Genomic DNA, 13,013 nt, shown 5'->3' on the forward strand with positions numbered 1-13,013 from the left:
TTGGTACAGTGGTGCCTCGCAAGACGAAAAGAATCTGTTCTGTGATTCTCTTCGTCTAGCGGTTTTTTCGTCTTGCGAAGCAAGCCCATTGACGGATTAGCGGATTAGCGCTATTAGCGGCTTTTAGCGGCTTTTAGTGGCTTTTAGTGGCTTATCTGCTGATCGGATCAGCTGATAAGCGGCTTAGCGGCTTAGAAAAAGGGGGGGAGGGGAAAAAACCAGCAGGAACTCGCAAGACATTGTCGTCTTACGAAGCAAGCCCATAGGAAATTCGTTTTGCGAAGCACCTCCAAAACGGAAAACTCTTTCGTTTAGCGAGTTTTCCGTCTTGCGAGGCATTCGTCTTGCGGGGCACCACTGTATTACGTCTCCCACCAGTGCCCAGCAGTGGGGTGCCATGTTACCAACCACACTCTGCCATCAGCCAGACCCACAACCTGTCTGTCCTTTGACTTGGCCTGTCTAAGGGTAACATCTTCCTCCTTAGTCTCAGTTCTGCTCTCCTGGAAATCAGCAGGGAGGAGGGAGGAAACGAAACTCACCTGTTGTTGACTGTGGCTCCGCCTCTTGCTGGCTGTGGCCCCGCCCACTCTCGACCTCCCTGCCCTACCGATCCCAATGGCACAAATGGCACCTAGAATACTGAAAAAGCAGTGATATATCCTTGTGTCCACCCCCACAATTATCTGACCAGTTTAAGTACTAAAATTAAGCCGAATGTTTTACATTGCTTTGCTTCAAATATTTACTTAAACTCTGCTTAAAAGAATTTTTGCAAGCAGAGGGGAATGACACCATTAATTTGATAGTTCTTGGAACCGTCCCATGGCGTTGCAAGGCCAGAAAGAGTTTGCTTAATTTTTTTTGGGGGGGGGGGGAGGCAACAACAACAACAATTTTAAAGAAAAGGTTTGGCTCTGCTGGGCTTTTGACTCCCACACATTTGAGTGGGAGAAAGGACAAATTTCTAGGACACTGAGTTCCCCATGGCAACGGAAAACGGAAGTGACTTTAACCCTATGTAGCGACGGGTGACTCATTCTTGTTCATGTTCTAAGCACAGTAATAGCACTGTATTGGTGAAAGAGAGTAAAAAAGCTCTGTTGCAAGCTCTGTTACAAAGCTGGACCAAGGCAGTCTGGTGCCCGAGGCAGAAAATCCAGTTGTCCCTTCTGGTTCAGAAAATATAATACAGTAATGAATGAAATAATGGGTGATTTGCTATCTTTTTAAGGTGATCTGCCACTTGAGTTCCCAAAGTCAGCTTCTTGGTCCAGACAGTCCTGGATCGCTTTCAGATTGCCAGAGTTTTGCAGATAGCATTCAAGTGCATAGCAGAAATTTAGGTTTGGGCTCCAGTGCAAAAAAACCCAATTTTCAAAACTGACATTTTGCTGGTAGGAAAGTGATGTGGAAACCCACTGCAGAGTGTAGGGTGCAAATGATGAACATGAAGATGTATAAACACTGTGCTAGCAAATCAGGAAGAGTTCTCAAGTCTGCTATAACCTCACTGCAAACAAATTAGAACAAGTGTTCAAAAAAGACCAGACATAGTCTTATCCTTTTTGATCATATCTGCAGCAAACATCATGGCTGCCCTCCGAAAATCCCGAGAACTGTAGTTTACTCTCCACAGAGCTATAATTCCCAACACCCTTAACAAACTACAGTTCCCATGAACCTTTTGGGGAAAACCACGTGCTTTGAATGTGTGGTGTGGATGTAGATGTGACAAGAGAACCAAGGTCATCTGGTGGAGTTTTTGCTTATTTCATGCCAGATACTTCTGAATGAGAAGAGATAACATCTGATCACGATTATAGTTCAGGAACAGTTCAGTGTTTCATTCAGCAGCCACTAGGGAATGCGATGTTGGTTGCACAGAGTAAAAAGATCTCTCTCTCTGTGTGGTTGACTATTCAACACAGACACCCCCGCCATTGCCATTTCTCCAGTACTGGGTGAGCAGGGAAACAAACATCCCAGATTGCATCAGTAGTGTGGGTTTGTTCCTGACCACAGGAGGGTATGAATAGACTGTGTTTTATATAACAAGAAATAATGGGAAATAATGGGCTTTCAACTCTATACGTAATGTGTCTTTAGACAGAAGGTAGATTCTTGAGCTGTAACCCTGGAGAAGTCCACTGATACAAGTATATCCTTTTTGGTCTGAAGTTGTTGTCCATATTGATTTTATACCGGTGAAATTCTTGATATTTGAAGATGCTGATATGTTTTTAAATTGCATTCCTGCAGCACGAGGACTAAGAAAAGGACAGCAAGCCCTTTCAAGAGATTTGTCCTTTGATTCTGGAAGGAGAAACACCCACAATCTATTATGCAGTGGTCTGAGGTCCTCGCTGGCTTGGCTATCCTCGAAAACATTTCTTATGAACATCCATTTCATGTGAATTCCTTTCTGGATGGCTTATATTGATTTGTATGTTTAAATTAAGATGGATGCATTGATGGCTACTGTATTCTCAATGTGAACTGGTGAATTTTATTTACGTCCGCTCCCTTCCCCCTTTTCTCTGTTGTTCTTTCTTTGTTAAACTTGTTATTATTTTTAAATAATGAACAAACGAATGAATAAGAGAGCACAGGAATGACAGCTCTATTCACAAGAATACTACTTGGGTCCATGAAGCACCCATGCTGGATTGTCAGAGGACTCATGTCCTGGGTCTTCCAAGCTTCCCTGTGCGAGGAGCTATCGTCCGCCCTCTGTACATAACAGGTAGGCCAAGTGCCCTGCTTTGTAAAGGACACTCTTCTGTCTGAAACGGTGGCTGGTCCAAGTCCAGTTCAAAGATGAAGAACCATGAGATGGGGGAGACAGCAGAAGAACCTTGAAGCTGCTCACCAGCAGTAAGCACTTGGAAAGCAAACTGACACATGGGTCACCTGGTGTCAAGAGCGAGCCAGCAATAAATCACATGCAGCACGTGAAGTTCTTAGAAGAAACAGGGTCTGCTCAGGAGTGCCAGGCCTAATGAGCATAGCAGCTCTTCCTTGGTAGGTTTTGCCCCTATGAGGCAATTGTGGAGGTTGAAGGTCTCTGCTTTCCCGCAGCTATCTAAGTCTCCTCCTCCTCTGGTTCTTTCCCAAGCAATCTGAGACTACGCCTGCCTTTGCTCCTCCCGCTTCATGCCTCTCATGGTTCTGGGAGACCAGTGGGGAAGGGAGATTGTCACAGCAGGAGGGGAAGACACCAGCCTGACTCTTCTCTACCTCTAGGCCTCCCTCATAACACCTTCCTGCTTCCACTTCTGCTTGCTTCTGGACTTCTCTGCCACAGCCTCTCCCTGCTCACTAAACTCTGGTGTATATATATGCCATACCAGAACATAGGAAGTTGCTTTGTACAGAGCCAGACCATTGGTCCATCTAGTGCAGTATATTGCCTGCACTGACTGGCAGCAGCTATCCAGGGTTACTTTCCAGCCCTGGTGGGAAATGCCAGAAATCAAACCAGGGACTCCTTGCATGCAAAGAAAGTGCTCCACCACTGAGCCCATATATCTGCATTTCTGTGTGTGTGTATAATTCTTCATCCTCTGTTGTTGGCTGCAATGAGGCCCTTTTAACTTCCTTCCCATTGAGAGGAACATCTGTAGCAGAGATAAAACAACTTCCCCCTGATGGGTTGCTGTTCCCTTTAATCAAGGAAGAATCAGCAGTTGTCCCTTGCCTGTGCAATACATCTGCCAGCTGGCGGCAACGGCAAAGCCACAAGACAGCTAGCCGCTGTGTCAGCAGCCGAAGCCTGCTCAGCTTGTGCCCCAGCAAGCCAGATTCAGCCCACCCATGGCCTACCGGCCACTGCCTGCTGGGCAGCCAAATAGGAGATTTATGAAGCCCACGGCAAGCTGACATGCATGTGGTTTTACAAGGGGTGCAGTTACTGTATGCTGCAGGAGGTAGTGATGCCTACAAACTTAGATGGCTTTAAAGGAGAATGGGGCAAATCATCATCTTATCAACTGGCCTACTTCTAGCTCAGTAATGTTCCCAAACTGGTCCATGGACCATCAGTAGTCCAGAAGCATCATTTAGGTGGTTCATGGCATTAAATATGCATACTGATTTAAAAGTGGAGAGTATGGGAAGGCACTTGCTCTGTTGCAACATCCTCTAACCTCCCTGAAAACAGAGCATGGTGAATGTTCATTACCGTATTTTTCGCTCTATAAGACACACTTTCCCCCTCCTAAAAAGTAAGGGGAAATGTGTGTGTGTCTTATGGAGCAAATGCAGGTGGGAGGCTCTGCTCAGCGCTCCCTTTAAAGAACCCTGTGGAGTGTGTGTGTGTGTGTGTGTGTGTGGCTCTTGGGGGCTTTTCCCTGAGGAGGGAGAAGGGCCGCACACACGCACCGCGTGCTCTTTAAAGGGAGCCTTCATTCCGCTGCCCGGGAGAGGCTGTGTGCGGCTATCCCATAAGCCAGGACAGCAAGAGGGATCGCTGAGCAGCGATCTTGAGTGCAGGGGGAGCCTTGAGGGCAGGGGGAGCCTTCATCCCACTGCCCTGAAGAGGCTTCACGCGGCTATCCCAGAAACCAGAACAGGAAGAAGCTATCCATGAAGCCAGATCCATCTTGATGTTCTGGCTTCTGGGATTCAGAATATTTTTTTTCTTGTTTTCCTCCTTCAAAAACTAGGTGCGTCTTATGGTCTGGTGCATCTTAAGTTGTTCCCATGATGCCTCACCATTCTGACGTCAATTTAGAAGCTTGGGAGGAGCTTCGGGCAAAGTTTGCCAGTCCCACTATGTGAGCTGTGGGGAACAGACGCAGGGCTGTGATGGCTGCAACTAGCCCTGGAAAAACCTGGGGAATAAAGGAATAAAAGCTATAAATAGACAAACGGGACTCTGTGTGTTTGTCTGGAAGTTGAATCAAGCGGGTGACAGTTTTACACCGCTGTGCGAAGCTCTGCTGGGCCGTGACGGTGAGGAGCTGGAGTGGAAGCGTGCCGGGCAGCTAATAAATCGCTAATCGAGGTTCGTAAATCAATTAGCGGGGGTCACGGCTGATCAAACAGCACAGGTTATGGATCATCATCGCTTGTAAAACTGTCACAGAAGATACTGCCGGGAGCTTTGATCTGCGGTGTCGAGCAGGGGGCCGGCAGGAGGCGGAAGGACTTTTTGCCTGGTGTTAAGGGGCAAAGGAGCAGCTGCGGAGTTTGAAAGCAGCTGGCTGCAAGACGCAGAGAAGTGCCTGTGTTGCTGAGAACTGCCAAGGAGCTGAGAACAGCAGGGAAGCGTTTCTCCACGCCAGGGGAGCTGGAAGTCTTGTGAGTACAGCTTGGGGGCGACTTTGGAGAACGGGAGGCCGGAGTCTGAGGCAAGCAGGCAAGCAAGCTGAAGCCGCTGTGCAGAAAGGCTGCAGAGAGCTTGGAAATGTGCCTAACGGTTAAAGGCAAGCTGACGACGATGCTGAAACCAGCTTGGAGTTCTGCCTAAAGTTCAAAGAGGCAGGGGAGCTGATCTGCTAGACCGGGAGCTGAAGAGCGGCTGGGTGTTTACGTGAGTACGCTGGGCCCCGGGGGAAGTTGGCAGATGGCCAGGAAGTGATTCAAGCTACGTTTGAACAGCTTGAGGAGCGGAAGACAATGGCAGGCAGCCAGGTCTTGGAGGACATTGCGTTTGAGCAGCTCACTCTAAGAAGTTGAGCATGGGCGGCTGGGGATGTGCTGCTGTGTTTGCTATGGAGCTTCAGCAGGAGGCCAGAGCCCTGGGGAAGGAATACAAAAGCCTAAAGATGGCTGGAGCCCCTGTTCCTGATGCTTTAGCCTCAAGGAGTGCTAGTGAGCAAGAAGGGGGGGGCGGAAAGTTCCAAAGGCAAGTTTGAAAACTTTTCCACTGAACCTGCTGGGATGAAGCGGCAGTTCAGGGGGGGCGGATCTGGCAAGAGGTGCTTTTCCGGGAGGAGGAAGGCCAAGCCAGCTGGGAGGAGCCCCAGGCAGTGTTTTTCCACTGGAGTTCAACGTCTGCGTGGCAGTTGCCCCCACCGGAGCAGAGAGACAAGACAGGATGTTTGCAAGGTCAAACTGTTGAATTCTCATGGGAACCAGTCGGGTTTCCATGGCAACTGGTCTGGAAAAACAACCAGGCGTGAGACTGAGGCTGGTGAACGTGCCAGGTGCCAGCAAGAGACTCGTGGGACAAGGCCAGAGCAGAGTGTTGTTATTGGCTCTGCTGCTACTTGCATCTTGATTCCAGAGACATCTGCTGGGAAGCTGCGGAAATGCAGGGCTGTTTTGACAGGGATGACTGTTAGGTTCACAGACGGAACACAAAAATCAGTCTGTGGTGTGATGGCTAACGTGTTTTTCTCTACTTCACAGGAGGAGCAAAAGTTCTACGTTGTGCCGGGACTGAAGTGTTGTCTTTTATATGTATCAGCTCTAAAGAAGCAGGGATACAATGCTCGTTTTGAAAATGACACCTGTTCCATTTTCAGAGGGGGGCGACAACGGGTCAACATGGCGAAGAGCAAGAACAATGTCTTTGTTCTGGAGTCACCTCTGGAGGGTTGTGGGAATGCTGGTAAAGCACAGGTGCAGTGTGCTAAAGCACAGGTGCAGTGTGCTAAGGTTCCCAGTCATGTGCAAAAGTTGCACAGGTGCACAAAAGGGTGTAAAATCACACAAGGTGGGAGGAGGTCCCAAGGGTGCAGGGCATGCACAGGTGCAAAGGTGCTTGGTTTTCCCGGGTTTGGGAGGGTAACCAAAGAGCCCTTTGAGCTGGTTCTCACAGATCTGTCAGGACCCAAGAGGTCTGAGAGTCTGGGTGAGGCCAGGTATGTGCTGTCGCTGACAGGTGACCACAGCCAGGTTGGCTGGTGTTTCTCTCTCAAATCAGAGGGGGAGGTGGCGCAACTGATCCAGGATTGGGTTGCGGGGGTGGAACGAAGGTTCTCCACCAGGGTGCAAGGGTTCAAGAGCGACCGAGGGTCACAGTTTACTGGGTCTGCTCTGGAGAAGTTTTTCAAGGAAAAGGGAATACGTCACGAGGTGACGGGTGCAAAGTCTTCTCAAGGGAGAAGGGAGGCTGTGGCTGAACCCGGTGACGGGGACAAGGTCCAGAATCAGGGTTCAGATCCCGGTGATGAGGACCAGGTCCAGGGTCAGGGTTCAGGGCAGGTTTGGGCATCTCCAAGGGTTGTGAAAGGAGTGTCCAGGTGTGAGGCTTCATCTCCGGTAATGGAGAAAGCTCACGGAAGGGTTGTCAAGTCAGAGGGGGAAACATCTGACGGAGAAGACACAACTGCTGGCCCTAATGGGTCAGTAGGGTATCAGATCACAGGTGCGTGGAAAAGTGTCGCACAGTGTGATTCTGGGAATGTTGAAGGGGTTCAACAGGTGCCTGGGAAAGATGCCGGGAAGGGGCACAAGGCAAAGGGGAAGGTGTTGAACTCAAAAAGGTGTGGTCAGAATGTGATGCAAGGGGGGGTGTTGGAGTTGGAACTTAACTGGTTAAGTTGTTCCCATGATGCCTCACCATTCTGACGTCAATTTAGAAGCTTGGGAGGAGCTTCGGGCAAAGTTTGCCAGTCCCACTATGTGAGCTGTGGGGAACAGACGCAGGGCTGTGATGGCTGCAACTAGCCCTGGAAAAACCTGGGGAATAAAGGAATAAAAGCTATAAATAGACAAACGGGACTCTGTGTGTTTGTCTGGAAGTTGAATCAAGCGGGTGACAGTTTTACACCGCTGTGCGAAGCTCTGCTGGGCCGTGACGGTGAGGAGCTGGAGTGGAAGCGTGCCGGGCAGCTAATAAATCGCTAATCGAGGTTCGTAAATCAATTAGCGGGGGTCACGGCTGATAAAAAATAGCACAGTGTGCGGCTATCCCATAAGCCAGGACAGCAAGAGGGATCGCTGAGCAGCGATCTTGAGTGCAGGGGGAGCCTTGAGGGCAGGGGGAGCCTTCATCCCACTGCCCTGAAGAGGCTTCACGCGGCTATCCCAGAAACCAGAACAGGAAGAAGCTATCCATGAAGCCAGATCCATCTTGATGTTCTGGCTTCTGGGATTCAGAATATTTTTTTTCTTGTTTTCCTCCTTCAAAAACTAGGTGCGTCTTATGGTCTGGTGCATCTTATAGAGCGAAAAATACGGTAAATAGCTGCTGGTGTTCTATTTAGGACAGCACAGGCAGGTACTTATGGAGACAGGTGGTCCTTCAGTTGCCTTTGTCTTGGTCCTTAGCTATGAAGGGCTTTAAAGACCAAAACCATCGCTTTGAAACTGAGCCCAGAAACAGGCTGGGAACCATAGCAGTTGGCACAGCACAGGTATAAAATGGCCATAACATCCAGTTAGAAATCTAACAGCTTGCATTCTCTAAATAGCCTTCAAAGGCAGGCCCATGTATAGCACAGCACAGTAGTCTTTCCTAGAGGTAACCAGGAGCATGGGTAACTGAGACTACGTTATTTCAGTTGAGGCAGGGCCAGGTGGCCTATCAGCAGTACCTCAGATACAGCTTGCCCATCTCACAACAAAAAGGTCAAGGAACAAGACCCTCAAGCTGTGAACCTGTTCCTTCGGTGGAAGTATCATTGGGAGCGTTGAGACGAAAGTCAGTTTGCACTGCAGGCTGACTTGACTTCGATTTCAGTTTCGATTTCTGGGAATGGAGTTGAGAGACGACCTAACCTGGGGAGAAAACAGCAAAGACTTGATGAAGAGAACACAACAGAGGTTTTATTTTCTAAGAATCCTCCGGAAAAACAATCTCTCAAAGGACCTGTTGATGGCATTTTACCATTGCACTGTGGAGAGCGTATTAACTTATGGTCTGTGTGTGTGGTTTGGGAGCTGCACGGCCAGGGAAAAGACAATGCTGTCCAGGGTTGTAAAGACTGCAGAGAGAATAATTGGGTGCACTCTTCCCACCTTAGATCAAATCTATGCTGTCAGGTGCCATAAGAAAGCTGCAGAGATAGCACAGGATAGTACGCACCCCGGAAATGATCTCTTTCAGCTTCTGCCTTCCGGAAGAAGGTATAGGGTCATAAAGACCAGGACTAGCCGCCTGAGAAACAGTTTTTACGCAAATGCAATTCTGGTTCTAAACGCAGCATAAGGAGTCTCTCTAGTATATTGTATTTTAAAATGGGGTTTCGGAGTTTTTAGGGGGGTTAGAATGTTTTGTGTAGTTTTTCAATTTCATTGTTCTGTGTGGGACAATGACAATAAAGATATCGTATCGTAGATACCTTCAAATCTTCCTAGACTTACCTTTTTGCACTGACCTCCTTCAATGTTAAGACTGATTCTCTCAGGACTGGTGACCTCATTTTCTTCTCCAGCCTTTCCTTGGGAGAGGAGACATCTTGGTGTGTCTCTCCTGCTGAGATGAAAGAGCAAGCATAGCTCTTTGCATCTTCACCGTACATAGTTAGAACTAGCATTTTCCCTATCAACAGTGGCGAACCTACATTTTTGGGGCCCTGAACTGTTATGGGCTCCCTTTGCAACCAGAAACAAGATTTGGGTAACCACACTTATCTTCTTCAGTGGAGTTGCTCCATGACAGATCACCACACCTTTACAACATCTCGCGAACTTTGGGATTGTTGAAATATATACAAAATAAAAAAAAAATGGTAGACCCAAGTTGCTTCTGGGGCCCGTCTGGGATTAGGGGCCTTGAAGCTTAAGCTTCATTAGTTTTATAAAGGTAAAGGTACCCCTGCCCGTACGGGCCAGTCGTGACCAACTCTAGGGTTGTGCGCTCATCTCGCTCAAGAGGCTGGGAGCCGGCGCCATCCGAAGACACTTCCGGGTCACGTGGCCAGCGTGATGAAGCTGCAACTGGCGAGCCGGCACCAGCGCAGCACACGGAAACGCTGTTTACCTTCCCGCTATAAAGCGGTACCTATTTATCTACTTGCACTTGGGGGTGCTTTCGAACTGCTAGGTGGGCAGGAGCTGGGACCGAACGACAGGAGCTCACCCCGCCGTGAGGATTTGAACTGCTGACCTTGTGATCAGCAAGTCCTAGGCACTGAGGTTTTACCCACAGGGCCACCCGCGTCCCTCATTAGTTTTATAATGCCTGCCTTTTGTGTACTTCCTGCAATAGATATAGCTTTCTTGTTTTCCCAAACTCAGAGTCTCTGTGTGATTCTATCTAGTGTAAAATGCGCTCCTCCAGCAGGAATAAAACGTTCTGTTCAGCTTCTGTATGTCAACTCCAAACACCAACAAGTACACCAGAATCAGAAAGTACCTGAAAGCAATTTTAGAACTAATAGCAAATCTCCTGGCCACAGGCTGCTCTAACTCAAGGGCGGAGAACCCTTTTCACCTCGAGGGACGGATTCTCTTCTGGGTAATCTTCCAGGAAAAATAAATAAATTGTATGTTTGTGCAGTAAGACAGTTCCTCCGCACACTCACACACCCTTCCCCATCCAGGCAGTAGAGAAGGCATCATCCTAGGGCAAATTCCAGCCAGGCAAACACACTGATGGAGAGTGAAAAGCAGGGCTGGCCAGGGCTGAGGCCTGGGGCCAGGTCGAGAAGCCTTGAAGGCTACATCCAAGCCACCTAGGCCCAAGGTTCCCCATCTCTGAGGTAACCGCTCTAGCTGCCGGAAAGAATGCTATGGACACGTAATGCTCCCCGTTTGCAAGAGAGAGTCGAACTTGCCTCAGGGAACAACTCAGTGATGCTTTCTGCTAATTGGCACTCGAGGTGAGGCCCTTGCAAAACCGGTTGCGTCGCTCGTGTTCATTTTCATAGGCCTACGCTGGAGCGCTTCTTCCTCTCCCGCAAGGGTTGCCAGTCCAGCAGACACACCTGCCATAAGGAGCACTTATTATTCTGACAACGCACTGTGATTAGGAAGGTGTAAGAATGCCAGCCGTGGCTTCTCCTCATCCAGATGGACACTTCAAGGAGCAGCGCAGATCAAGGATTGCTGCCTGACAGTTTCGGAAGAAGGAGGGATGCAAAATTTTGTGATAGGTGGCTGGTGTTGCTATGACACATTGAAGATGGATGGAAAGCACCACCTGAACGTCTGCCCACCCCCCTCCCAAAATCAGATTGCTTATGATAAGAAAAGTGACTTGAAGATGCATGTCAAAGCTTAGGATTATATTTGCTTGACTTTCCAGGGACAAACCTGTCAGTAGAGCACGAGGGTTGTGGGTTCAACTCTCACCTTGGGCAAAATATTCCTGCTTTACAGTGGGTTGGACTAGATGACCCCCAGGGTCCCTCCAACTCTACAATTCTATGACACAACATTGTATATAACCTTTGTATAATATGCAGCTGTCTCATATGGGGTTTCGAACTCGCAACCTTGGCGCCATCAGCACCACGCTCTAACCAACTGAGCTAGCGCTTTCCCAGCCTGAAGCCCTTCAGCTGCTTTGGACTACAATGCCCATCATCCCTGACCACTTCCCATGATGAGAATTAATAGAATCACAGAACTATAGAGTGGGAAGGGACCCTGACGGTCATCTAGTCCAACCCCCTGCAATGCAGGAATTTATGTGAGATTTTGTAGTCCCAAAGCTTGGGGAGAGGGCACCAGGTTGGAGAGGGTTGTCTTCTCAAAGCCTGGCCAGCGTTTCCTGGAAGCCAGCTCCCTCTGAATAAACACATCGAGGAGGCAGCTGCCTTTCTTTGAGCCTGCGGCCCAGGCCTTAGGATCAACAAGCATTGTGCATTGTCTGTTGTTCCTACGAGGAATGCCCCTTGTTGTTCGCACTTCCAGCAAGCGGACAGACAAAAGGATTGTTCCGGGAGATGCCCAGCAGATGTGAATAGCGAAGATGCTGCATTAACAGAACTGCTGCGAGAGCGTCGCATGCACCCAGAGGAGCGCAAGGGATCGTGCAAAGCGCTGCGCCCGCCCGCAGCCTCGCCAGATGCTGCCAGCCCTATCGGGCTCAGTATTGCCTGCACGGACCGGCAGCAGCAGCAGCAGGTCTCCTAGATTTCCCAGGAGATGCCAAAGGCTTGAATCCAGGGCTTCTCAGCTGTGATTCCACCACGGATGAAGCTCCGCGGCCCTCCTTCCCCTTTCGAAGAATCGGAGGCACCCAAAGCCAAGGTCTCCTCCTCGCCGGAGTTGCGCACCCGCCTCCTGTGGGCGCGGGACAGCCGTGACCCCGCCCCGCCCCGCTTCAGCTCCACCAGCCAGGCAAGAGGACTCCTTTCCCGGGCTCCTCCGGCTCCTGGCGTCGTGCGCCCTCTCTATCTTTCCGCGGTGGGATCCAGCTGCGCGCTTTTTGCGCGCGCGCCACAAGCAGGTAAGCCGCGCGCGCCCCCCCTCCCGCGCCAGCGAAGCGCCCTGGCGAAGAAACGCGCCACGATGCCCCTCGGCGTCGCAGTTACTGCGATCCGGAAATTTGCTAGACAGCAGCTCCGGCTGCGTCGATTTGCAACTTCTCAGGAAACTTTTGAAATCGCTACCTCTTTCCCGCTCCAACTACGACTGACAGGGAGAGGGGGAGAGAGAGAGAGAGAGAGAGAGAGCCCCTGGGGTGATCTCCCTTTCTCTCCTTCCAAGACCAGCTACCTGCCAAAGGTGGAACTTCAGCCAATTCAATAACAGATATCGCTCTTCCTATGATGTCATTGTTTGCTGATGGGAGTCCCCCCACCCAGGGGCGTAGCCAGGGTGGGGGTGGGGGACAGCTGCCACCTGTTCAAGTAAGTAAATAGAAATACTTAACTAAAAGTAGAAATTGTAGAAAGATGTTGACAGATTTTTTTCTTAGTTGTTGTTTAGTCGTTTAGTCATGTCCGACTCTTCGTGACCCCATGGACCAGAGCACACCAGGCACTCCTGTCTTCCAATGCCTCCCACAGTTTGGTCAAATTCATGTTGGTAGCTTTGAGAACACTGTCCAACCATCTTGTCCTCTGTCGTCCCCTTCTCCTTGTGCCCTCCATCTTTCCCAGCATCAGGGTCTTTTCCAGGGAGTCTTCTCTTCTCATGAGGTGGCCTTTCTTAGTAAAAAGGGTAAA

At 49.6% G+C, this 13,013-nt stretch overlaps 1 protein-coding gene across 1 annotated transcript in view; it reads left to right on the forward strand.

The window, feature by feature from the left end:
• The first annotated feature begins 12,168 nt into the window (after positions 1-12,168).
• Positions 12,169-13,013, forward strand: part of PLD1 (phospholipase D1) — a 135,764-nt gene continuing 134,919 nt past the window's right edge. The window contains exon 1 of the mRNA XM_081190054.1: positions 12,169-12,292. The gene's annotated coding sequence lies outside the window, so the exon portion shown is untranslated. The remainder of the gene's footprint in view (positions 12,293-13,013) is intronic.

The sequence above is a fragment of the Podarcis bocagei genome (genome assembly GCF_964188305.1).
Source record: "Podarcis bocagei genome assembly, chromosome: 4".
Lineage (NCBI taxonomy): Eukaryota > Metazoa > Chordata > Lepidosauria > Squamata > Lacertidae > Podarcis > Podarcis bocagei.